Genomic DNA, 25,259 nt, shown 5'->3' with positions numbered 1-25,259 from the left:
CAGGGCAGAGCATGCAGCCCTCTTGAAGGCTATGGGTCCCATCTAGTCACCCTCTGTGAAGCTGGTAGTGGTACTAATCATTAGTATAGTTGATGATGTTTAACTTTTGCACTAGTACGATTGTGAACTGTGAATCTGGAAGGTGGAAGTGTTTGTGAACTGCTAAGTACACTACAACAAAAATACACTTCCGTGATGATACGTGTTTGTCACAGTAGGTCACGTTTTTTGTCATGCATGTACATCCATGACAAATTTATGACAGAATCAAGATAGTCATACATGTGCTGTCGTAGAAGTGTTCCATGACATTACCAAAATTATCATCACGGAAGTGTCCACTTCCATGACGATAAATCACGCGTCACAGAAGTGCTTTCGTCAAGGGTGACCGGCACGTGGCATCCACCGTAACGGAACACCATTAAGCTATCGGGTCGGGTTTTGGATCCGATAACCCGTTAACAGCCCCGACCAATGAGGATTTTCCACATGTAAAATCATCATTGGCTGGAGGAAACACGTGTCGGCTCACCGTTGGGACTGATGTCATCCACTCATTGGTCGGAAGACGCCTATGGTACGTCGACATGTGGCACGGCCCAACAAAGGCCCATTCCTGTGAAAAGACAGGCCCAGTAAAAATTAGCAGGCCAGCCCATATAAGGCCTACTTGTGTCAGGTCCATTTAAGCCCACGGCCCATACGAGATTAGCCAATTCGGCCCGTCAACGGCCCGTTAAAGATTTGACACCATTGTTGCCCATCGTCAGTTCGAGCTCGTTAACAGCCCGCTATATATGTGGGCTCAATATCGGCCCGATGAGATTTTGGCCTGTTAACGGCCCGTTTAATGGATGGGCCAATTTTCAGGATGTACATCTTTCGGCCTTTTAGCGACCCATTTAAATGTTGGGCTAGTTTCCGGCCCGGTGTGTCTTTCAGCCTGTTGACGGCCCATAAATCTGATGGGCCATTTGTTGTCGGACCTAAGTTTTGGCCTTTTAGCGACCCATTTAAGTGTTGGGCCAATTTTCTGGCCCGGTGTCACTTTCAGCCTGTTGACGGCCCATAAATTAGTTGGGCCATTTTTAGTCGGACCTGAGTTTTGGCCTTTTAGCGACCCATTTAAGTATTGGGCCAATTCCCGGCCCTGTGTGACTTTTGGTCTGTTAACGGATCATAAATGAGTTGGGCCATTTGTAGTCGGACCTTAGTTTTGGCCCTTTAACGGTCCATGCCCTTCATGGTCCAATACCAGCCTGGTTTCTCTTTTGGCCTGCTAAAGGCCGACAACATAGTTGGGCCATTTACAATACGACCTGACTTTTGGCCTCTTAGCGGCCCATGGTCTACATGGTCCAGTACAAGCCCGTTGTCTCTTTCGGCCTGCTAAAGGCCTACAGTATAGTTGGGCCATATGTAGCCCAAACTTAGTAACGGCCTGTTAACGGCCCGTGAAATAAACTGGGGCCACCTGTTTCCCGCTTCAATGTCGGCCTGTTAACGACCCGGGAGGTAAGAGGGCCGACCATTAACTTTCGGCCTAGTAACGACCCATTAACTTAATGGGCCACTAAAGTTCGTACATGTCTTTAGGCCAAATTAGATAATTTGAGCCCATTATGACGAGCAATTATGCACAAGATCAAAACCGATCACGCAAAGGTACGACATACAGGGAATAACGTTGCGCATCCAGCATATATTACAGGAAATTACATCCACTGGGCAATCAAAGGTTGATGCCAGTGCAAATAAATGAGCAGAACCTAACCATCTACAATGTCACAATCTGCAACCTCAGCACAGATGACGCCCATAAGCATGTGGGCAAGTTCTTTCTGCTTTGCTACACTGTCTCTGAAAACATTGATCAGTTGTTGTGTCGCACGACTCTGCACCTCTGATTCATCCACCATTTCCATCATTGCTTCAGCCATTAATTGGTTCACAAACATACATTTATTTCGTTGCATTCGAGATAGAGGATACTGAACAGATTCAGATGGCAATTTTGGCAGGCTTGTATTATTGATAGTGGAGAGTGTCTCGACCACTACATCATAACATAAATTAGGACGGGAACGAAACAGATTAATCATGAGTTATTGCCATATTAACGGGCCTAGATTTACTGGAAAGAAACAATGGGGTTGCCTTGCTGTTTTCAGAGTTTGTCTTCTTATCTTCAGCAGCCTGCACAAAATTAACATACTAGCATTGCTATCATTGGCCAAGTCAGATAATAGGAAAGCAACATTGACACAACGAACGTTTGGGCAAGTAGCCTACACCAAATTAACACAATATGGCATAGATATCATCAGCCAGGTAAGGTAGTACGAAAGCAACATTGACACAATGAATGAATGGGCAACCAGAGAAGTACTACAATTCAGTAATGTGCGTGATATGAGATAGTACATTCATGCAGCTCAGTATGCAAAACTACCAGGCAGTTTTCCTTACAAAAATCAACATTGGTGCCTTTAACATTTTGCAGAACTAATTTTAGATCAGATAAAGGTTAGATTCACGCCGATTAACAAAATACATGTTGATGTAAAAATATAGTGATATAGAACAGGTACTTACATCAGCATTGGAGCACAGAGAATTCCCGCAAGATATTTTCCTCAAATACGATCCCAATGGAGGAAGTCTTCTATCGTTTATCCTTATTTTCTAAAAAAGAGATGGGTAAGAAACATGTAGAAAATATGATCAGAATGCTATTAAATTTCATGATGCAAGGATACGCACACGCTTCTTAGAATGGAGTTGACATTCTTTTGCTGGACTGGAGAGGACTAGTTCTTTGGCCACTGGAATCTGCTTATTATCAGTGGGAGTTGGGTTTCTCTGTGTTGGAGCAGTATCTATGAAAAATGGAGTTGGTTTATTATCTCCTGGCGTTTGGATCTTTTGCAAAGACCTGGTTTGTAACCCTTCAGATTCTAACAGAGTTGTCTTCCCCTTGCATGCCTTATATAGAAGAATGGTGATTCAGTTATAAAACATGCTACAGCAGAGATGGAATAGGTACTGAAGAATAGAAAGGCATGACATATTGACATGTATTCCCTCCATCCGGAAATAAATGGACGGGTCTAGGCGTATTTCAGTTCTAGATACATCCAGTTTTATCCATTTCTGCGACATTTAATCCGGACGGAGGGAGTATGATGTAAGAGCTAGGGATACGACAGGACAACACAGTAAAAAAACACACTGAAAAAACCACTGCAGAACCAAAGTATTCAAACCCACTGATATGAGATAGTACACTCACACAGCTCAGGATGCAAAACTATGAGGCAGTTTTCCTTACAAAAATCAACATTGTGGCCTTTAATCATACATTTTGCTACAACTAAATTTAGATCAGATAAAGGTTGGATTCACGCCAATTAACAAAATACATGCTAATGTAAAAATATAGTGATATACAACAGGTACTTACATCTACATTGGAGCACAGAGAATTCCTGCAAGAATCTTTCCTCATAAACGATACCATTGCAGAAATTCTTCTATCTGTTAAGCTCATTTTCTAAAAGAGAGATGGGTAAGAAACATGTAGAAAATATGATCAGCATGCTATAAAATTTCATGATGCAAGGATACACACACGCTTCTTAGAATTGAGTTGACATATTTTTGCTCGACTGGAGCGGACTAGTTCTTTGGCCACTGGAATCTGCTTATTATCAGTACGAGTTGGGTTTCTCTGTGCTGGAGCAGTGTCTATAAAAACTGGAGTTGGTTTATTATCTCCTGACGTTTGGATCTTTTGCAAAGGCCTTGTTTGTAACCCTTCAGATTCTAACATAGTCGTCTTCCCCTTGCATGCCTTGTATAGAAGAATGGTACTTTAATTATAAAACATGCGACAGTAGAGAGATGGAATAGGTACTGAAGAATAGAAAGGCATGACATATTGACATGTATTCCCTCCATCCAGAAAAAAATGGATGGGTCTAGGCGTATTTCAGTTCTAGATACATCCTTTTTATCCATTTCGGCAACATGTAACCCGGACGGAGGGAGTATGGTGTAAGAGCTGGGGATACGACAGGACAACACAGCAAAAAAAACTAGTTGAACGTAAAACTATATGCTAGAGGAATACATACAGAAATAACCAAGGCAACATACACGTGTATGATTGGGAAAATAAGATGGCATTGCAACAGAGCACTAGAACATCACTTCAATGTAAAAAAACATGGTATGGCAGACAGATGAAGTACATACTGATGAATAACAATGCATAAGATATTTAGAAGCATGATGTCCAAATTAAGCAGATGGCATTGCGATAGAGTAGAATGACAGTACTTGAATTTGAAAACATGTTATCATGAATGGAATAGGTACTGAAAAACAGGAAGCATGACATATTTACATGCATGATCAGCATGCTAAGCACATGGCATTGCAACAGAGTAGATACACTCCAGGACATTGTATGCATGTTGTACCCATATCATAGGCCAAGTTAGATCAAGGACCTTGTGGGGTGAAGAGGATTCATCATCTTTCTGCAAGTCTTCTGAAGAACTGTCTTTACATGTTGCATCATATTGGGTATCATTGACATCAAGTTTATTGGCCTTTACATTGTTCCATGAGGTTCTTGTAGATATATCAGTGTGTGCAATTATATCTGACATGCATGGAAGACAACTAGTAGTTAGATTTATGTAAATGAGTGCCTGTAGGAGACGACATAAATAGTAGGACTGGGGTTAACTAGCAGCAACATGTCTCAAAAACTAAAGGGAGAACACAGATGAAAGCTACAGAATATGTATCGTTTGTACTCGAGATTAACTAGATGGCACACAAAAGTATTAAAGAACAACATAGGTAATACTAGAAGTGGTATAATACTATAATCACCAGCCTGTGGGATAGCATTGGCTGATGGATGATAACTATGGAACAGTGTTACCTAAAGAACAAGTATCTTTGCTGAACTATGGAACATCGTGAACTCCTGAACAAGACCCGTAAGAGATAAGCATGAATATAGAGTGAAATGTGATGATCTATTTTCCGTGCTTAGATGAATAACGAAGCCATAAATGTTGCACACAAGTAAGATGAGGGTACAACCGATCTAGCTGCCATCCATAGGAGTGAGCATCATGTGCTGACTTGTCGATGGCCCTGCAGTTGTTGTGGCTGTCCATGTCGGGCACGCGCATTCGATGTAGGGAACTGTTGAGTGGGGACTGTAGCTACCTTCTAGTGTATGCTTCCCTTGTTGGAGCAGCTGCGGTGAGTCGGAAGACGGTGTGTCTGAAGATGCAGATAACGCATAAAGTTAAGAACGACATATCTCTTTGATCCGAAGAAATACACTAAGAGATCAACAGCAAGGTACGAGAGTGGTCACACGTCTATTGACTGGAGACTAAATTGGGGTCACACGATTTTATTTAATTTTGGTACTGTCCGATCTACGCCGGATGGCTTGATGGCCGTCTTATGCCTCCCGGCTAACACTGTTTGGAATCTTCCCCGAAGAGCCAGCGACCAACGACAGAGCAGCCTGCCTCCACCGTCCGTGGCCCCGTCCAAAACCCCGCTCCTCGCCCCACCGCACTGCCATGGTTGCGCCGCCCCCGGGCCAATCCACAAAGACTCCCCGTCATCCAGATCCGGCGGCGGTAGTACCTTTAACCCACGCAACTCTAAAAGATAGCCATCTAAGCGCTGCTTCCGCGGTGAACTTGCGGCCCCGCACCCTTACGTTAGACACCAGCCAACCAGCAGCCTAGGAGCTCCGCCGCCTCGAGGGGTGCTGCTTCCCATTGGGAATCGATTGGCCCAGAATAAAAATTCAGACAACTAACGCCTAAATAAAGTGATTTCAGATGAGGGTGCGACCTATCTGGCGGCATGGTGAAGTACGCAGGTCCAGCTGCCGAGTCAGTGAGGCCGGCGCGATTGCGATGGTGACCGGCGGCAGAGAAAGAGCGATGTCGCGACGGTCGACGGCTACACGGAAGCAGCGCTAGGACTCTGGACGGATCCGAAGTTGGAGCCGCTCTGGTGTCGTGAACAACGGCGGGGTGAATCGGCTCCGGTACGGTTCACACGGCCGTCGTCGAGGCAACACCAGCAGCACGGAGTAAGAGGCACACGGCCCAGTGCACGACAGCAATTGGACAGCGCCTCCGGCATTAGGGAGGAGGGCGGTTGTGAAATTGGTGCAGTGGGGGCGCCATGGAGGTGGGGCTGAGGTTTCGCGGCTTGGGAGAAGGGAGCTTCCCGGGGAGAAGGTGATTTGGCGCCCACGAGGTATGAATGGGGGCGGGCGGGGGGAATTGGGAGGGGAGTGGAACCATGTCTTACGGACGCATTTGTCTGAAATGTGAGGGGGAGTTACAGTTCTACCCTTGCCTAGAGGCTTCTCGGCTCGGGTCTATGTACTGAGGGTCGGGGATAGTAGAGTAACTTTGCTTCTTCCCAAATAGTGGGCGGGAGCGATTTTGGGCGAGGAGGGCGTGTTTTGAACTATAATGGGCGCGAGCGAATTCGGGCGAGGAGAGTGTGTTTTCAAATAGTGGGCGCGAGCTATTTCGGGCGAGGAGAGCGTGTTTTCCCGACCATGGTTTATGAATTATTCGGCACATGTCATTTCGGCCAAGGAGAAGGTGTGCTTGGATGAAGTTATGAACCTACCCTCGATGTACAACGGGCCAATTGATGCGTGTCCCACATAGGACGGTAATTCCGCGTCTCCCATTTATTTGCTCGGGCAAATTCCACCGAGCAGAGAGGATGTTTAACGGTTCGTTTAAATTTTGGGAGAACGAGCATCCACGTCCACCTTACCAAGTCGATTCGAATCAAATTTTCAAATATTAGCTTGCCACTTCTTTTTTAGATGGAGAGATGATGCTCGGGAGTAATGTGTTTTTACATGCTCGTTGCTAGCGATTTACTATATGACAAATAGTTGACCCACTCAAAAACGCGAATCAAACCCAAAATGAAATATCTCGATTCAATGAACTAGCTCATTCAGTAGGTCAAAATAGTGAACTAAATCCAAAATTGAACACCTCAATCGAGTAGCATGTTGTACAGTATTATAGTACTCCATGAACATGTTGAAAGTCAAATTAATGAACTTGTTTGATATACGGATATATCCGTTCATGTGTGGATTGCAGACAACATGGTCTCCAATTTAAATATTTGAATGCAAGTCTATATCAGTCTTTGATGCATTAAACGCGACCTCCCCCTCTCCCGGACTCCTGTTCTCTCTCTCTCTCACTCACTCTCTTGCCGACAATCTTCAATTCTGTCGCACGCATCCGACACAAAAACCTTGTTGGTCCCTCTCCCTTTCTCCCTTTCTCTCTCTCTCTCTCTCTGTGTATGTGGGGGGGGGTCTTTCTAGTCCGCATTCATATATACACCATCTATAGGTCTCTCTCGCACACTATGTATGATACTCTAGCTAGTCCAAGCTAGATATCTTGGGTGCACTCATCGTACGCACACAAATTCCTTGGCTCTTTGCCCGTAACTCTCTCACGCACCACTATGTCGTCTCGAAGCTCTTCCCCCCCTCTCTCAGACTCTCCATCCACCTGGGTCACACATACACATGCATATCTCACTCGCACTCGACAGGCCCATATAAAACTCTATCTCTCTCCATCGTTCTCTCTCCATCTCACAAGAACACACACACACACACACAATCTCATGCCCAGCTAGCCAAGTATGATGGTCTCTCACTCAATTGTAGGCACACGCAGTCCCCCCTATATGTATATGACTAGCTAATCTTAGTCTCCATCACAAACATGTGCATGGTCTATCTCGATTTCTCTCGGGCATCTTTCTATCGTGCACGCACTCCCTCGATCTCCCACCCATATAGTCCCCTCACGATCTCGAGGGGATCTCTCTATCACAAACACACCCTCTCTCCCTCCCCATGCGTCCATGTCATCCATGTGTCCCTCTCGACCTTTTTTCCTTGTTGGCCGGACCTCTATTGGACATGTGCTACAGGGGTGTCTCTCTCCGTTGCAAACAATCACACACTAGCTATCTTCGTGTATCTCCTCGCCTCGCTTTTCCATCTCGGAGATGCATGTGTGATATGTTCGCATAAGAAACAAAAAAAAACACTCTCTCTCTCTCTAATTTATCATTTGTTGTCACTTTCTCTTTCACACACATACTCTTTTTGCACACTTACTCATTCTCATTCACACGCACTTGATCTGTCTCGACTGAGGCACTCACCTCTGTCCATAGCACATAGATTTATTGAAAAGACAAACATCACAAAGTTTGACCATGTACGTGGAGAAAAATAATTACATCTAGTACGGCAAAATATACCATTAGATTCACCATGAGATGTAGTTTTGTATGATGTATCTTTGGTATTGTAAATATAAATAACATTTGCGTAAACCTGATCAAAGTTTCCAAAGTTTGACTTCTAAAAAATTTACATGCACTGCATTATCGAGCGGATGGAATATCTCTTTCCCCCTCTCAGCTATCTGACGCACCACTCAGCCTTATCGGGGCTCCTCAATCTCTCTCAAACTTTATTGGTCAGTTTGGTTCGTGACCTGACCCTCATGCCTTGATGGTCGGTACCGCTTGGTGTGGACGTGAGATGTAAAATATTTCTGCCTGGCCAGCCTTGTGTGGTGCTGAAGCGTTTGGTTCATGCCTGGGCCAGGCAAAGCATCAACGTCCCATCAATCAATCCATGCATCAATTATTTAATGCTAATATCCATCCATGCATGTTGTTGTTAGCCTCATGGCCGCACGACCAGGCACGTCCAGGCGTTCGAAATCGGTCGCTTGGGCTAGGCTACTTGCAGTGTCTGGAGTTCAGCCAGGCTAATTAAAGTGCAAGGGAACCCAGCCTAGGCGGGCTTTCTTTTTCACAGGATAGCAACCAAACAAGCATGCATGAAATCCAGCCACAACCCTAGTGTTGGGGAGCGTAGCAGAAATCAAAAAATTTCTACGCATCACCAAGATCAATCTATGGAGTAATCTAGCAACGAGGGGAAGAAGAGTGCATCTACATACCCTTGTAGATCGCTAAGCGGAAGCGTTCAAGTGAATGGGGTTGATGGAGTCGTACTCGTCGTGATCCAAATCACCGATGATCCTAGTGCCGAACGGACGGCACCTCCACGTTCAACACACATGCAGCCCGGTGACGTCTCCCATGCCTTGATCCAGCAAGGAGAGAGGGAGAGGTTTGGGAAGACTCCGTCCAGCAGCAGCATGACGGCGTGGTGGTGGTGGAGGAGCGTGGCAATCCTGCAGGGCTCCGCCAAGCACCGCGGGAGAAGAAGAGGACTTGGGAGAGGGGGAGGGCTGCGCCAGAACTTCAGGTCGGCTGCCCTCCCACCCCCGACATATATATAGGGGCAAGGGAGAGGGGGGTCGGCCCCCTCAGATCCAATCTGAGGAGGGGCCGGTGGCCAAAGGGGGGAGGAGTGCCTCCCAAGTCAAGTGGAGGCCCTCCCCTTTAGGGTTTCCCCTCTCCCATGCGCATGGGCCTTGGGGATTGGTGCCCCTGGCCCATTAAGGCTAGGGCGCCCCCTTACAGCTCATGCTGCTGTATTGGACGTGGTGGAACATTTTCCGGACCTCTGGACCCCTCCAGAATCCTCCGGAACCTTCCGGAAGCTTCCCGGTACAATACCGAAAAAAACCAAACTTTTCCCGGAACCCGAACAACAACTTTCCATATATAAATCTTTACCTCCGGACCATTTCGGAACTCCTCGTGACGTCTGGGATCTCATCCGGGACTCCGAACAACATTCGGTAACCACATACAAACTTCCTTTATAACCCTAGCATCATCGAACCTTAAGTGTGTAGACCCTACGGGTTCGGGAGACACATAGACATGACCGAGACAACTCTCCGGCCAATAACCAACAGCGGGATCTGGATACCCATGTTGGCTCCCACATGTTCCACGATGATCTCATTGGATGAACCATGATGTCGAGGATTCGATCAATCCCATATTCAATTCCCTTTGTCTAGCGGTATAGTACTTGCCCGAGATTCGATCGTCGGTATCCCGATACCTTGTTCAATCTCGTTACCGGCAAGTCTCTTTACTCGTTCCATAACACATCATCACGTGATCAACCCCTTGGTCACATTGTGCACATTATGATGATGTCCTACCGAGTGGGCCCAGAGATACCTCTCCGTCACACGGAGTGACAAATCCCAGTCTCGATTCATGCCAACCCAACAGACACTTTCAGAGATACCCGTAGTGCACCTTTATAGCCACCCAGTTACGTTGTGATGTTTGGTACACCCAAAGCATTCCTACGGTATCCAAGAGTTGCACAATCTCATGGTCTAAGGAAATGATACTTGACATTAGAAAAGCTTTAGCACACGAACTACACGATCTTTGTGCTAGGCTTAGGATTGGGTCTTGTCCATCACATCATTATCCTAATGATGTGATCCCGTTATCAACGACATCCAATTTCCATGGTCAGGAAACCGTAACCATCTATTGATCAACGAGCTAGTCAACTAGAGGCTTACTAGGGACATGGTGTTGTCTATGTACCCACACATGTATCTGAGTTTCCTATCAATACAATTATAGCATGGACAATAAACGATTATCATGAACAAGGAAATATAATAATAACTCATTTATTATTGCCTCTAGGGCATATTTCCAACAGTCTCCCACTTGCACTAGAGTCAATAATCTAGTTCACATCGCCATGTGATTAACACTCACAGGTCACATCGCCATGTGACTAACATCCAAAGAGTTTACTAGTGTCACTAAACTAGTTCACATCATCATGTGATTAAGACTCAATGAGTTCTGGGGTTCGATCATGTTTTGCTTGTGAGAGAGGTTTTAGTCAACGGGTCTGCAACATTCAGATCCGTATGTACTTTGCAAATCTCTAGGTCATATTGTAAATTCTGCTTCCACGCTCCACTTGGAGCTATTCCAAATGGTCGCTCCACTATACGTATCCGGTTTGCTACTCAGAGTCATTCCGATAGGTGTTAAAGCTTGCATCGATGCAACTCTTTACGTCGAACTCTTTATCACCTCCATAACCGAGAAACATATCCTTATTCGTCTAAGGATAACTTTGACCGCTATCTGGTGATCCACTCCTTGATCACCTTTGTACCCTCTTGCCAGACATGTGGCAAGACACACATCAGGTGCGGTACACAACATAGCATACTATGGAGCCTACGTCTAAGCATAGGGGACGACCTTCGTCCTTTCTCTCTATTCTGTCGTGGTCGAGCTTTAAGTCTTAACTTCATACCTTACAACTCAGGCAAGAACTCCTTCTTTGACTGATCCATCTTGAACACCTTCAAGATCATGTCAAGGTATGTGCTCATTTGAAAGTACCATTTAGCGTTTTGATCTATCCTCATAGATCTTAATGCTCAATGTTCAAGCAGCTTAATCCAGGTTTTCTATTGAAAAACACTTTTCAAATAACCCTATATGCTTTCTAGGAATTCTACATCATTTTTTATTAACAATATGTCAACAACATATACTCATCAGAAATTCTATAGTGCTCCCACTCACTTCTTTGGAAATACAAGTTTCTCATAAACTTTGTATAAACCCAAAATCTTTGATCATCTTATCAAAGTGCATATTCCAACTCCAAGATGCTTACTCCAGTCCATGGAAGGATCGCTGGAGCTAGCATACCTTTTAGCATCCTTAGGATTGACAAAACCTTTCTAATTGTATCACATACAACCTTTCCTTACGAAAACTGGTAAGGAAACTCGTTTTTGACATCCATCTGCTAGATTTCATAAATGCAGCTATTGCTAACATGATTCCGACGGACTTAAGCATCGCTACGGATGAGAAAAATCTCATCGTAGTCAACTCCTTGAACTTGTGAAAAACTCTTCGCCACAAGTCGAGCTTCATAGACGGTGACATTACCATCCATGTCCGTCTTCTTCTTAAAGATCCATTTATCTCAATGACTTGCCGATCATCGGGCAAGTCCACCAAAGTCCATGCTTTGTTCTGATACATGGATCCTATCTTGGATTTCGTGTCTTCTAACCATTTGTCGGAATATGGGCCCACCATCACTTCTCCATAGCTCGTAGGTTCATTGTTGTCTAGCAACATGACCTTCAAGACAGGATTACTGTACCACTCTAAAGTAGTACGCATCCTTGTCACCCTACGAGGTACGGTAATGACTTGATCCAAAACTTCATGATCACTATCATAAGCTTCTACTTCAATTGGTGTAGGCGCCACAGGAACAACTTCCTGTGCCCTGCTACATACTAGTTGAAGTGATGGTTCAATAACCATATCAAGTCTCCACCATCCTCCCACTCAATTTTCGAGACAAACTTTTACTCGAGAAAGGACCCGATTCCATAAACAATCCCTATTGCTTTCGGATCTGAATTAGGAGGTATACCCAACTGTTTTGGGTGTCCTATGAAGATGCATTTTATCCGCTTTGGGTTCGAGCTTATCAACCTGAAACCTTTTCACATAAGCGTCGCAGCCCCAAACTTTTAAGAAACGACAACTTAGGTTTCTCCAAACCATAGTTCAAACGGTGTCGTCTCAACGGAATTACGTGGTGTCCTATTAAAGTGAGTGCGGTTGTCTCTAATGCCTAACCCATGTACGATAGTGTTAATTCCATAAGAGACATCATGGTACGCACCATATCCAATAGGGTGCAACTATGATGTTTGGACACACCATCACACTATGGTGTTCCAGGCGGTATTAATTGTGAAACAATTTCCACAATGTCTTAATTGCGTGCCAAAGCTCGTAACTCAGATACTCATCTCTATGATCATATCATAGACATTTTATCCTCTTGTCACGATGATCTTCAACTTCACTCTGAAATTACTTGAACCATTCAATAATTCAGACTTGTGTTTCATCAAGTAAATATACTCAGTATCTACTCAAATCATTGGTGAAGTAAGAACATAACGATATCCACTGCGTGCCTCAGCACTCATTGGACTGCACGCATCAAAATGTATTACTTCCAACAAGTTGCTTTCTTGTTCCATTTTACTAAAAACGAGGCTTTCAGTCATCTTGCCCATGTGGTATGATTTTCATGTCTCAAGTGATTCAAAATCAAGTGAGTCCAAACGGTCCATTTGCATGGAGTTTCTTCATGCATATACACCAATAGACATGGTTCGCATGTCTCAAACTTTTCAAAAAACGAGTGAGTCCAAAGATCCATCAACCTGGAGCTTCTTCATGTGTTTTATACCAATATGACTTACATGGCAGTGCCACAAGTAGGTGGTACTATCATTACTATCTTATATCTTTTGGCATGAACATGTGTATCACTACGATCGGGATTCAATAAACCATTCACTTTAGGTGCAAGACCATTGAAGGTATTATTCAAATAAACAGAGTAACCATTATTCTCCTTAAATGAATAACCGTGTTGCGATAGACATAATCCAATCATGTCTATGCTCAACGCAAACACCAAATAACAATTATTTAGGTTTAACACGAATCTCAATGGTAGAGGGAGCGTGTGATGCTTGATCACATCAACCTTGGAAACACTTCCAACACATATCGTCAGCTCACCTTTAGCCACTCTCCGTTTATTCTGTAGCTTTTATTTCGAGTTACTAACACTTAGCAACCGAACCGGTATCTAATACCCTGGTGCTACTAGGAGTACTAGTAAAGTACACATTAACATAATGTATATCCAATATACTTCTATCGACCTTCCCTGCCTTCTCATCTACCAAGCATCTAGGGTAATTCTGCTCCAGTGGTTGTTCCCTTTATTACAGAAGCACTGAGTCTCGGGTTTGGGTTCAACCTTGGGTTTCTTCACTAGAGCAGCAGCTCATTTGCCGTTTCATGAAGTATCCCTTTCTTGCCCTTGCCCTTCTTGAAACTAGTTGTTTTAACTAACCATCAACAATTGATGCTCCTACTTGACTTCTACTTTCGCGGTGTCAAACATCGCAAATGTTTCAAGGATCATCATATCTATCCCTGATATGTTATAGTTCATCACGAAGCTCTAGCAGCTTGGTGGCAATGACTTTGGAGAAACATCACTATCTTATCTGGAAGATTAACTCCACTCGATTCAAGTGATTGTGGTACTCAGAAAATCTGGGCACAAGCTCAACAATTGAGCTTTTCTCCCTTAGTATGCAGGCTAAGAGACTCGTCAGAGGTCTTATTTCTCTTGACGTGGGCACGAGCCTGAAATCCCAATTTCAGCCCTCGAAACATCTCATATGTTTCGCAACGTTTCGAAATCATCTTTGGTGCCTCAACTCTAAACCGTTTAACTGAACTATCAGTAGTTATCAAAACGTGTATGTCAGATGTTCACAACATCCACAGACAACGTTCGAGGTTCAGCACACTAAGCGGTGCATTAAGGACATAAGCCTTCTATGAAGCAACAAGGACAATTCTTAGTTTACGGACCTAGTCCGCATAATTGCTACTATCAACTTTCAACTAAATTTTCTCTAGGAACATATCTCAAACAGTTGAACTAAAGCACGAGCTATGACATAATTTGCAAAAACCTTTTTGACTATGTTCAGGATAATTAAGTTCATCTTATGAACTCCCACTCAGATAGACATCCCTCTAGTCATCTAAGTGATTACATGATCCGAGTCAACTAGGCCGTGTCCGATCATCACGTGAGACGGACTAGTCATCATTGGTGAACATCTTCATGTTGATCGTATCTACCATACGACTCATGCTCGACCTTTCGGTCTCTTTTGTTCCGAGGCCATGTCTGTACATGCTAGGCTCGTCAAGTTAACCTAAGTGTTTTGTGTGTGTAAACCTGGCTTACACCCGTTGTATGTGAACGTTGGAATCTATCACACCCGATCATCACGTGGTGCTTCGAAACAACGAACTTTCGCAACGGTGCACAGTTAGGGGGGACACTTTCTTGAAATTTTAATGAAGGATCATCTTATTTACTACCGTCATTCTAAGCAAACAAGATGCATAAACATGATAAACATCACATGCAATCAAAAAGTGACATGATATGGCCAATATCATTTTGCTCCTTTTGATCTCCATCTTCGGGGCTCCATGATCATCATCGTCACCAGCATGACACCATGATCTCCATCATCATGGTCTCCATCATCGTGTCTCCATGAAGTTGTCTCACCAACTATTACTTCTACTACTATGGCTAACGGTTTAGCAATAAAGTAAATTAATTACATGGCGTTGTTCATTGACACGTAGGTCATACAATAAATTAAGACAACTCCTATGGCTCCTGCCGGTTGTCATACTCATCGACATGCAAGTCGTGATTCCTATTACAAGAACATGATCAATCTCATACATCACATATCATTCATCACATTCTTTTGGCCATATCACATCACATAACATACCCTGCAAAAACAAGTTAGACGTCCTCTAATTGTTGTTTGCATGTTTTACGTGGCTGCTATGGGTTTCTAGCACGAACGTTTCTTACCTAAAAAACCCACACCGTGATATGTCAATTGCTATTTACCCTTCATAAGGACCCTTTTCATCGAATCCGTTCCGACTAAAGTGGGAGAGACTGGCACCCTCTAGCCACCTTATGCAACAAGTGCATGTCAGTCGGTGGAACCTGTCTCACGTAAGTGTACGTGTAAGGTCGGTCCGAGCCGCTTCATCCCACAATACCGTAGAAAGAAGATTGGACTAGTAACGGTAAGCATATTGAACAAAATCAACGCCCACAACAACTTGTGTTCTACTCGTGCATAGAAACTACGCATAGACCTAGCTCATGATGCCACTGTTGGGGAACGTAGCAGAAATCAAAAAAATTCTACGCATCACCAAGATCAATCTATGGAGTAATCTAGCAACGAGGGGAAGAAGAGTGCATCTACATACCCTTGTAGATCGCTAAGCGGAAGCGTTCAAGTGAACAGGGTTGATGGAGTCATACTCGTCGTTATTCAAATCACCGATGATCCTAGTGCCGGACGGACGGCACCTCCGCGTTCAACACACATGCAGCCCGGTGACGTCTCCCATGCCTTGATCCAGCAAGGAGAGAGGGAGAGGTTGGGGAAGACTCCGTCCAGCAGCAGCACGACGGCGTGGTGGTGGTGGAGGAGCGTGGCAATCCTGCAGGGCTTCGCCAAGCACCGCGAAAGAGGAGGAGGACTTGGGAGAGGGGGAGGGCTGCGCCAGAACTTGGGGTCGGCCGCCCTCCCACCCCCCACATATATATAGGGGCAAGCGAGAGGGGGGCCGGCCCCCTCAGATCCAATCTGAGGAGGGGGCGGCGGCCAAAGGGGGGAGGTGTGCCTCCCAAGTCAAGTGGAGGCCCTCCCCTTTAGGGTTTCCCCTCTCCCATGCGCATGGGCCTTGGGGGGCTGGTGCCCCTAGCCCATTAAGGCTAGGGCGCCCCCTTACAGCCCATGCTGCTGTATTGGACGTGGTGGAACATTTTCCGGACCTCTAGACCCCTCCGGAATCCTCCGGAACCTTCCGGAAGCTTCCTGGTACAATACCGGAAAAAATTGAACTTTTCCCGGAACCCGAACAACAACTTTCCATATATAAATCTTTACCTCTGGACCATTCCGGAACTCCTCATCACGTCCGGGATCTCATCCGGGACTCCAAACAACATTCGGTAACCACATACAAACTTCCTTTATAACCCTAGCATCATCGAACCTTAAGTGTGTAGACCCTACGGGTTCGGGAGACACATAGACATGACCGAGACAACTCTCCGGCCAATAACCAACAGCGGGATCTAGATACCCATGTTGGCTCCCACATGTTCCACGATGATATCATCGGATGAACCACGATGTCGAGGATTCGATCAATCCCGTATTCAATTCCCTTTGTCTAGCGGTATAGTACTTGCCCGAGATTCGATCGTCGGTATTCCGATACCTTGTCCAATCTCATTACCGGCAAGTCTCTTTACTCGTTCCGTAACACATCATCCCGTGATCAACCCCTTGGTCACATTGTGCACATTATGATGATGTCCTACCGAGTGGGCCCAGAGATACCTCTCTGTCACACGGAGTGACAAATCCCAGTCTCGATTCGTGCCAACCCAACAGACACTTTCAGAGATACCCGTAGTGCACCTTTATAGCCACCCAGTTACGTTGTGATGTTTGGTACACCCAAAACATTCCTACGGTATCCGGGAGTTGCACAATCTCATGGTCTAAGGAAATGATACTTGACATTAGAAAAGCTTTAGCATACGAACTACATGATCTTTGTGCTAGGCTTAGGATTGGGTCTTGTCCATCACATCATTCTCCTAATTTTGTGATCCCGTTATCAACGACATCCAATGTCCATGGTCAGGAAACCGTAACCATCTATTGTTCAACGAGCTAGTCAACTAGAGGCTTACTAGGGACATGGTGTTGTCTATGTACCCACACATGTATCTGAGTTTCCTATCAATACAATTATAGCATGGATAATAAACGATTATCATGAACAGTGAAATATAATAATAACTAATTTATTATTGCCTCTAGGGCATATTTCCAACACCCAGGCCACGCAAAAGATGCTCACGACGCAAGCCAAACGGGCCTTATATCTCCCTGGTTCACACATACACGTGTCTCGCTCGCGCTATACATATACACCCAGCCAACACTCTTCGCCCTTGTTCTCTCTCCATGTGACACGCACCCCCCTAAGTACCATAATCCCTCACTCCATCATAGGCTCTGTGTGGATCCATGGGTTAGAGTTAGTTTGGGTTAGTTTGGAGTCAACTAACCCAAAAAGATCCAAACAGGAGGGTTAGTTCAGGTTAGATGCATCTAACCCATCCAAAAAAACTAACCCATCCAAGAGGTGCTTATTTGGGTTAGTTCTTCTCGGGACCACTAATAAACACTTTTTTCTCTCGCTTTCCTCGCAGCAGATCCCTCCCCACTTCCTCGAAGCTTCTCGTCCTCTCCCTCCCTCCCTCTCGCACCGCCCGTGAAGGTGCCTCGCCGTGTCCGCGCTCCATCTAACCCTGCCATCCAAACACCTCTTTACTTATAGTTAGTTCAGGGTTAGAATCTAACTCTAACCTCTAACTGAGTTAGAGTATCCAAACAGGGCCATAGGCGCAAGCACTCCCCCCTCCTAAGTATGATTATCTCTTACTAGCCATCAGGAACACACGTATTGTCTCCTTCCATCCATATGCCTATCTCGATATCTCTCGGGGCATCCTCTATCGCGCACACACCTTGTCACTTGATCTCCCACCCATGTAGTCCCATCACGATCTCCAGGGGATCTCTCTTTGACAAACATACACTCTCTCCTCCCCATGTCTGCATTTTCTCGGTACGTCTCTCTCGACCTCTCTCCCTTGTTTGTTAGACCCCTCTTGGCCACGTGCTAGGGGTCTTCCTCTCTCGGTTCCAAACAACCACACACTATCTCCTCACCTTACCTCCGTTGTCGAAGATGCATGTGTGATATGTTTGCATAAGACACACACGCTTTTTCTCCACTTTTATCGTGTGTTGTCCATGTCTCTTTCACACACGCACACACACTTTTTTCACTCTCTCTCTCTCTCTCTCTCTCTCTCTCTCTCTCTCTCTCTCTCTCGTCAGGGACTCTGTCACATCCATAAGCATATGGATGTTTTGAAAAGTCAAACCTCAGAAAAGTTTGACTAGGTATATGTGGAGAAAAACATTTACATCTGGAACAATCATTAGATTCATCACAACATGTACTTACTTCATACTATCATTTATCTTTGGTATTGCCGATATAAGTAATTTCTTTATAAACTTGGTCAAAGTTTCAAAAGTTTGACTTTAAAAAAATGTTGTAACTACATTATCGAACGGAGGGAGTAGCTCTTTCTCTCTCTCTGCTATCTCTCATGGGCCTCCCCTCTCACTCGAACTCTCTATACCGATGGATTATACGCTCACTGTGTCAGCGCATAGCTCTGTATATTGTTTAGTTGACCGGTCAACCAATCGACATGCTGCGTTGTCAGCTCGTGTTCTGTATCTTGGTCTGCTGGACCATGTGGAAGTGGGTGAAAATAATTAAACTAGAGGCCCATCTGACACGCGGTGAAGGAAACAAAGTTGAAACCACTCGGGGTAGCACCCCGCACGCTAGTAAATTGAGGGCGCATTGAGGACAAACTTCTTGCGCGCGAAGGACGCACTCACGCACAATTCACCACTGCGCGGCGGCATGCACAGAAGAACGCACTCGTGCACACCCAGCACACAACACACACCAGCACACGTGTACACCTGCGTCGCTGCCGGTTGAGATGGACGGCGAGGCAGCCAACAAGCAGAGGCCGCTCGAGCCAAAACCGCATCCGGCGAGCCTGGACTTCATCAGCAACCTCCCCAACGACATGCTGCTCGTCATCATCGGCCTCCTCCCCACCAAATCTGCCGTGCGGACCGCCCGACTCTCCCGGTGGTGGCGCCCCCTCTGGCGCTGCGTCCCCCTCAACCTCACCGTCGACAGCTGCCTCTGCGACGGGGATTGCAAACGCATGGCCGCAGTCTCCAAGATCCTTTCATCACACCCTGGGCCAGCCAGACACCTTGACATCCGCATGTTCAGTACCAACTGCAAGGTCCAACCCAAGTTCTACGAGTGGTTCTTATCCCCCGCCCTAGATCAGCTCGAGGAGCTTAGCTTTGAAGCTAGACGATGTCGCTCTCTACCGCCGTCCGCGCTCCGCCTCACGCCAACGCTGCGTCGCGCCAGCTTCAGCTCCTGCTATCTTCCCCAGATTAATGCCACGCCCGCCCTTTTTCTCCCTCAACTCAAGCAGCTCGACCTCTTCAACATTGTCATCTCGAAGAAGGCTATGGAGCACCTGCTCCGCAGCTATACTATGCTCGAGTACCTTCGTCTTGAGTAGATCCACGGGTTCATTAGCCTCCACATCGCCTCGACGAATCTCCGATGGAGTTATGTGTCTAGCTGGCCCCGCAACAAGACATCAATTGGGAAGAGATCACTCCAGCTGTTCCACGTTATGCTCACTGAGAATGCGCCTTTCCTTGAGAGACTGCTTGTATCAGATCTAGAAGGTCCAACAAAAATCAGGGTCATTGACGCGCTGAAATTGACAGCGTTGGTGTACTCGTCTGCCAAATTCTCCGAACTCTTTATTGGATCTGTAATCGTTCAGGTACATCACTCATCTTCTTCTCCGTCTTCTTGGAATTCACATTTTTAAATTTCTTATTGATGTATTTACGACTGTCTTCCAGAAAATGATTCCCACAAGCTTGACCCAGTCCATGCGCACAGTGAAGATCTTAGCACTAAAATCTATCGGCCACAATCTGGATCAAGTTGTTGGATTCCTTACATGCTTTCCATGCACGGATAAGCTACTCATCAAGGTGAAACTTCTTTCCTATTAGTAAACGGTAATCACAACGTAGCTCAATTTTTTTCGTAATTTTCCCAAATTACAATGACAAGTGTAGTGTTCAAAACTACATCTACGCACTGCACCGAAAGAAATGTTTTTAGTATTTTTTCACACATGATCACCTGCATCATTTTTATGCTGTACTACTATAGTAGCGTAGGCTAGTCATAGTGGAAAGTAACTTAGACTACTCCAGTAACTCTATGGTTACCCTAAGGGTAAGTACTACCTCCGTCCTGGTTTACTCTTCCAATTTTGTAGTATCAAAATTTGACCATAGATTTAACTAACAAAATGTTAATGCATGTCACTAAGAACTATATCATTGGATTCGTATTTGAACATAATTTCAAATGGTGTAATTTTTAGTGACATGAATTGGCATTTTCTTAGGTAAATCTATGGTCAAAATTTTATACTAAATACGAGGTAGTATTCCCTCCGTCCCAAAATTCTTGTCTTACATTTGTTTAGATACGGATGTATCTAACACTAAAATGTAACTAGATACATCCGTATTTAGACAAATTTAAGACAAGAATTTTGGGACGGAGGGAGCACAAAAGTGGGCTATGTAGGCCAAAACATGTGCCAAATTCACTTGTGATGCATTTGGCATTGATGCCCCTCCATTGCTCACCTGGTGCCCCAATCTGGAGCACCTACTTTGCTCCGGTGCCAAATTAACTCACGCAATGAAAAAACACTGCGTGGGAGAGAGAGAGGACTGAGGCAATAAAAAACACTTGTTTGGGAGAGTGAGAGGCTGGTGTAGTTGGTTTGATTGATTTGTTTATACATGTGGGTCTATGTGCACAGTGGTGCTAACTCTCTCACATCTCGAGAGCGGTGCCAAAATCTTTTGATTTGACATCGATGCGTATTATGTGGCATACTTTTGCGAAATATGGCATCGGCCACATAGTGGAAGGCAACAAATGCCCAAGCTCTTCATGTGCTCCTAGTTAAATGAGAGGAAACAAAAGAGAGAGAGAGAGAGAGAGAGAGAGAGGGAGAGAGAGAGAGAGAGAGTGAAAAAATATCACTAGTAGCCAACCCTATCGTATGAGGGAATGATATTGGTACCTCTTGATGACACGGCAATCTTATGCAGCCAGCTGCTCTAATATGTTCTCTTCTTTTGCAGATAAAAAAGACCTGACAGTGAAAAATATGCTGCACTATAACAATCTCATCGAATGCCTTGATCTCCATCTTACAGAAATTGATTTGATCGACTACCAAGGCAGCACATCTGAGATTAAATTGGTCAGGTTCTTTGTTCTGGAGGCAAGTGTGCTCAAGGTAATGAGGTTTGGCGTTCTCTGGCGCAACAATGAACGGCGTGCTGATCACCGCAAGCGTCTAAGCCTAAATGACAAAGTCTCCACAGAAGCTGAATTTGTTTTTGAAACATCAAGTGGCCAGATACTCGAAAACTTATTTGCCCATTAGTGACTTGTTAGGGCGGTGGATTTTAGTTTGTACGATAACGCTGCATCCACCTAAAGTAACGAAAGTTCTTATGTGAACTTCCTAGTAATTCCCTCTTCCTAGGTGCAGCATTACTCCTAACATTTGTAATATCAGTTCGAAACTTGTAATATTGCCGTGTCCTATTCCCGCGTTTTCAAAATCCTGCGAATCAAACAGGTCCTAAGTTGGTGATGATGTTGTGCCTCCCATCTTTCACCAGTAGCCGTCGGATCTAGATCTAACGCATACAAACCAAGCTTCTCCATTTTGGAAAAACATGCCCGCACTTGTTCCCTTTTTACAAACAACTCCTTGTCTCTCACAATCAGCCTTATCTCCTCCCCACCACATCTAGAAGGCCGTGGAAAAATCTGGCGCGATGGCCGCTGCCGGAGCAGTCCACCCCCAATCTTGGTGTTCCGTGCAATGCACGAGCATCTACGCATGGGAAATTATGTCGAACAGGGCTAGTTGTAAGCAGGCTAGCTCTACAGCCATGATGATAGTGACTGCAGACGGTGAGGCTGACTATGGTATGCCGAACATGGCGCCTATACTCAGGTGTCATCTTCGGCACAGGGTCTTGTCACTTCACTGTGAGGAGCAACACATAATAATTTGACCAACGGGTACTACAGTGCTAGTACTCCTAGGAGTACTACATTGGTAGTACTACTAGTAGTACTACTAGCACCACCGTCTGGATTTAGGAGTACTACCACGTCCATCTGGATTTTAGTATTTGACTAGCAATATCTAGTAATGCATGTCACAAAAAATGTACTACTCCCTCTGTAAATAAATACATGGTGTTTTAGTCCTATCGGCGAAGAACTTAATGTTTTCTTGATAACTAGAGTCTTAATAGGATTACATGCAATGAACTAAACACTGCATGTCATGTTTGGTAGTCTCAAGTCATTGAAAGCATGCACAGCCCACATCTCTCATTGGTTGATATGTCACGAAATAAGAAACAAGGAGGGAGTTAATGCACCGTGCCTAAGTGTTTTGGGATTATTTGATTTTCGTAATGTGACTTACACAATATTTTTGTTTACATGCATTAACATTTTATTAGTTAAATCAAAGGTCAAAACTTGGCGCAAAATGCAAAGGGGACCAATAAAACAGTAAACATCAAACTTCTCTCGTTTGGCCCCAACTAGAGGTCCGGTGAGATGACTATACTGCACCGGCACAGAGGGGGGCGCAGCTTCATTGACTTACGGCAACTGCCTTTGGGTGAATGACATGTGGGCCCAGGGGGTGGCTGGCCCACCTATCATACAGCCAAAGGCAGGTGCAGTAGAGGGCCGAGGAGTAGTACGAAAGCCTACGCACCTACGCACGCTAACTAAGGGCAAGAGTGATCACTCGAATCGCAAGATCAGTTGACTAGTAGAAGCTAAGCTAGACCAATGGAGGCGATGAGCGCGAGCGTCAGCCGGTTGAGCCAGATGGTCCACGACGCCGGCCTGCGGCTCAGCAACGAGGAACGTCTCCAGGTAGTATTGCTTAAGGCCGGCAGGGCGAGGGGCCGCTTAGATGACATCTTCGTCTCCTTGTTCGACGAGGTCCTCGTCGGTTTCCTCGACAAGTTCACCGTCGTCAAGAAGCTCACGGACGACTTTGACGTAAGCCTTCAGCCGATGCACCCAAGCTATGTGATGCCCGCCAGCCTCAACAGCCACTATGGTGACAACCTCTTCGACGCACTGGTGGCCCTGCGACTGCCCGCCGTCGCGCCAGAGAATGTCCATCTTGAGGTCGCGCTCGCCGCGCAGCGCCTGGCGCAGCAAGACAGCATGGACATAATCACCCACGTCTACGCGCATGCAAGAGGAGGACGATAGGACGTTGGCCTTCTTGGACCGCCGGGAAACCTTGGACGCACTGTTCAGAAGCACGTTGAGCTCGCCGCCAACACCACTGCTCCTCACACGTTGGTTGGTGACCCAGCGCACTAGGGCGTGAGGATGTCGTTGATGGATCCGTATGTATTTTTATCTTTCCGTCAAATCCATGTAGTAGTATATGATACTACAGTAATTATCTTACCTTTCGCATCAACTTCATAATTTTCATACCTACTCCATGCATGAACGGCGCCAGAACCAAACTTCTCATTACTCTAGGAAAAATCATTATTTTCTATCTATCGATCGCGCCATGGAGCAGAACCAAATTTTACAAGTTACGAGTTCAAAAGGAAAAGCCTGCCGTGTTCGCGTCGCACCCCCACACGGTTGGTCCGGCACGCCGCTCAAGCGGGAATGTGTGCGGTGTTGCATTTTCACTTACAAGTGGGACCATAGTTGAGCAAACCGACTATCGGCAAACCCCCACCCCACCCACCGCGCGATGGCTGAGAAAACAGGAGGGAGAAGAGATGGCTGTAGCATGGACTCCAAGAAAATTGGTGTCGGATGGGACTCGTGTGGGTGGCATGTGCCATAGTGCTAGACGTGAATGCTAGTTATGGCCCATGCCACCCCACTATATTGAGCCTATATCGAGGTACAGTACGTAGAACAAATTTCCTGCAGTCCGTGCTCAGCACTCCTCTATCTCTCTTCTCAGCGAGCCAGCGGACGCACGGAGCCCATCGTCTGTTTGCTCACATGCGGTCCCACATGTCAGTGAAAACGCAAGCGGACCCAATGAACCTGCACATCTTTCACCTTGACATGCTGGTGATGAAAAACAAATCCAAGAAAGATCTTTGGTGGCCGCTTTTGGAGTTACTCAAGAGTAGTAAGATTCTATTTACAGTTTAACCCAAGATGCACATCTCGTGGCTTCAACTTATCAACTACCACTCTATTTTCTTTCATGACACGACCTGGATGCTGGATGTCCCACGTGTCAGCAAAAGGAAGAAGAACCCGACCAAATCTTTGGTTGTGCTCTTGGATTAGACTAGTTGTGCTAACTGAAATTTTTTGTTGTGTACTCCCTCCGTTCCAAAATACTTGACTTCCATTTGTCCAAAAATGGATGTGCCTATATACTAAAACATCTCTAGATACATATATATTTTGACAAATAGAAGGCATGTATTGTGCAACAGAGGGAGTAGAATGGATGCAAGTTTTTGTATTGGGAAGAAGAGTACATCCATATATTGATAGAGCGCAATTTAGTAGATGTTCTATCACTTTTAGCTAGCACAGAGGCTATAGATGAGATTAGTGCACTTGTTGATACTCCTACTTGGTATGCATGTCGCTGCTTA

Source organism: Triticum dicoccoides, chromosome 6B (genome assembly GCF_002162155.2).
Source record: "Triticum dicoccoides isolate Atlit2015 ecotype Zavitan chromosome 6B, WEW_v2.0, whole genome shotgun sequence".
Classification (NCBI taxonomy): domain Eukaryota; kingdom Viridiplantae; phylum Streptophyta; class Magnoliopsida; order Poales; family Poaceae; genus Triticum; species Triticum dicoccoides.
Note: the sequence above shows the minus strand (reverse complement) of the source record.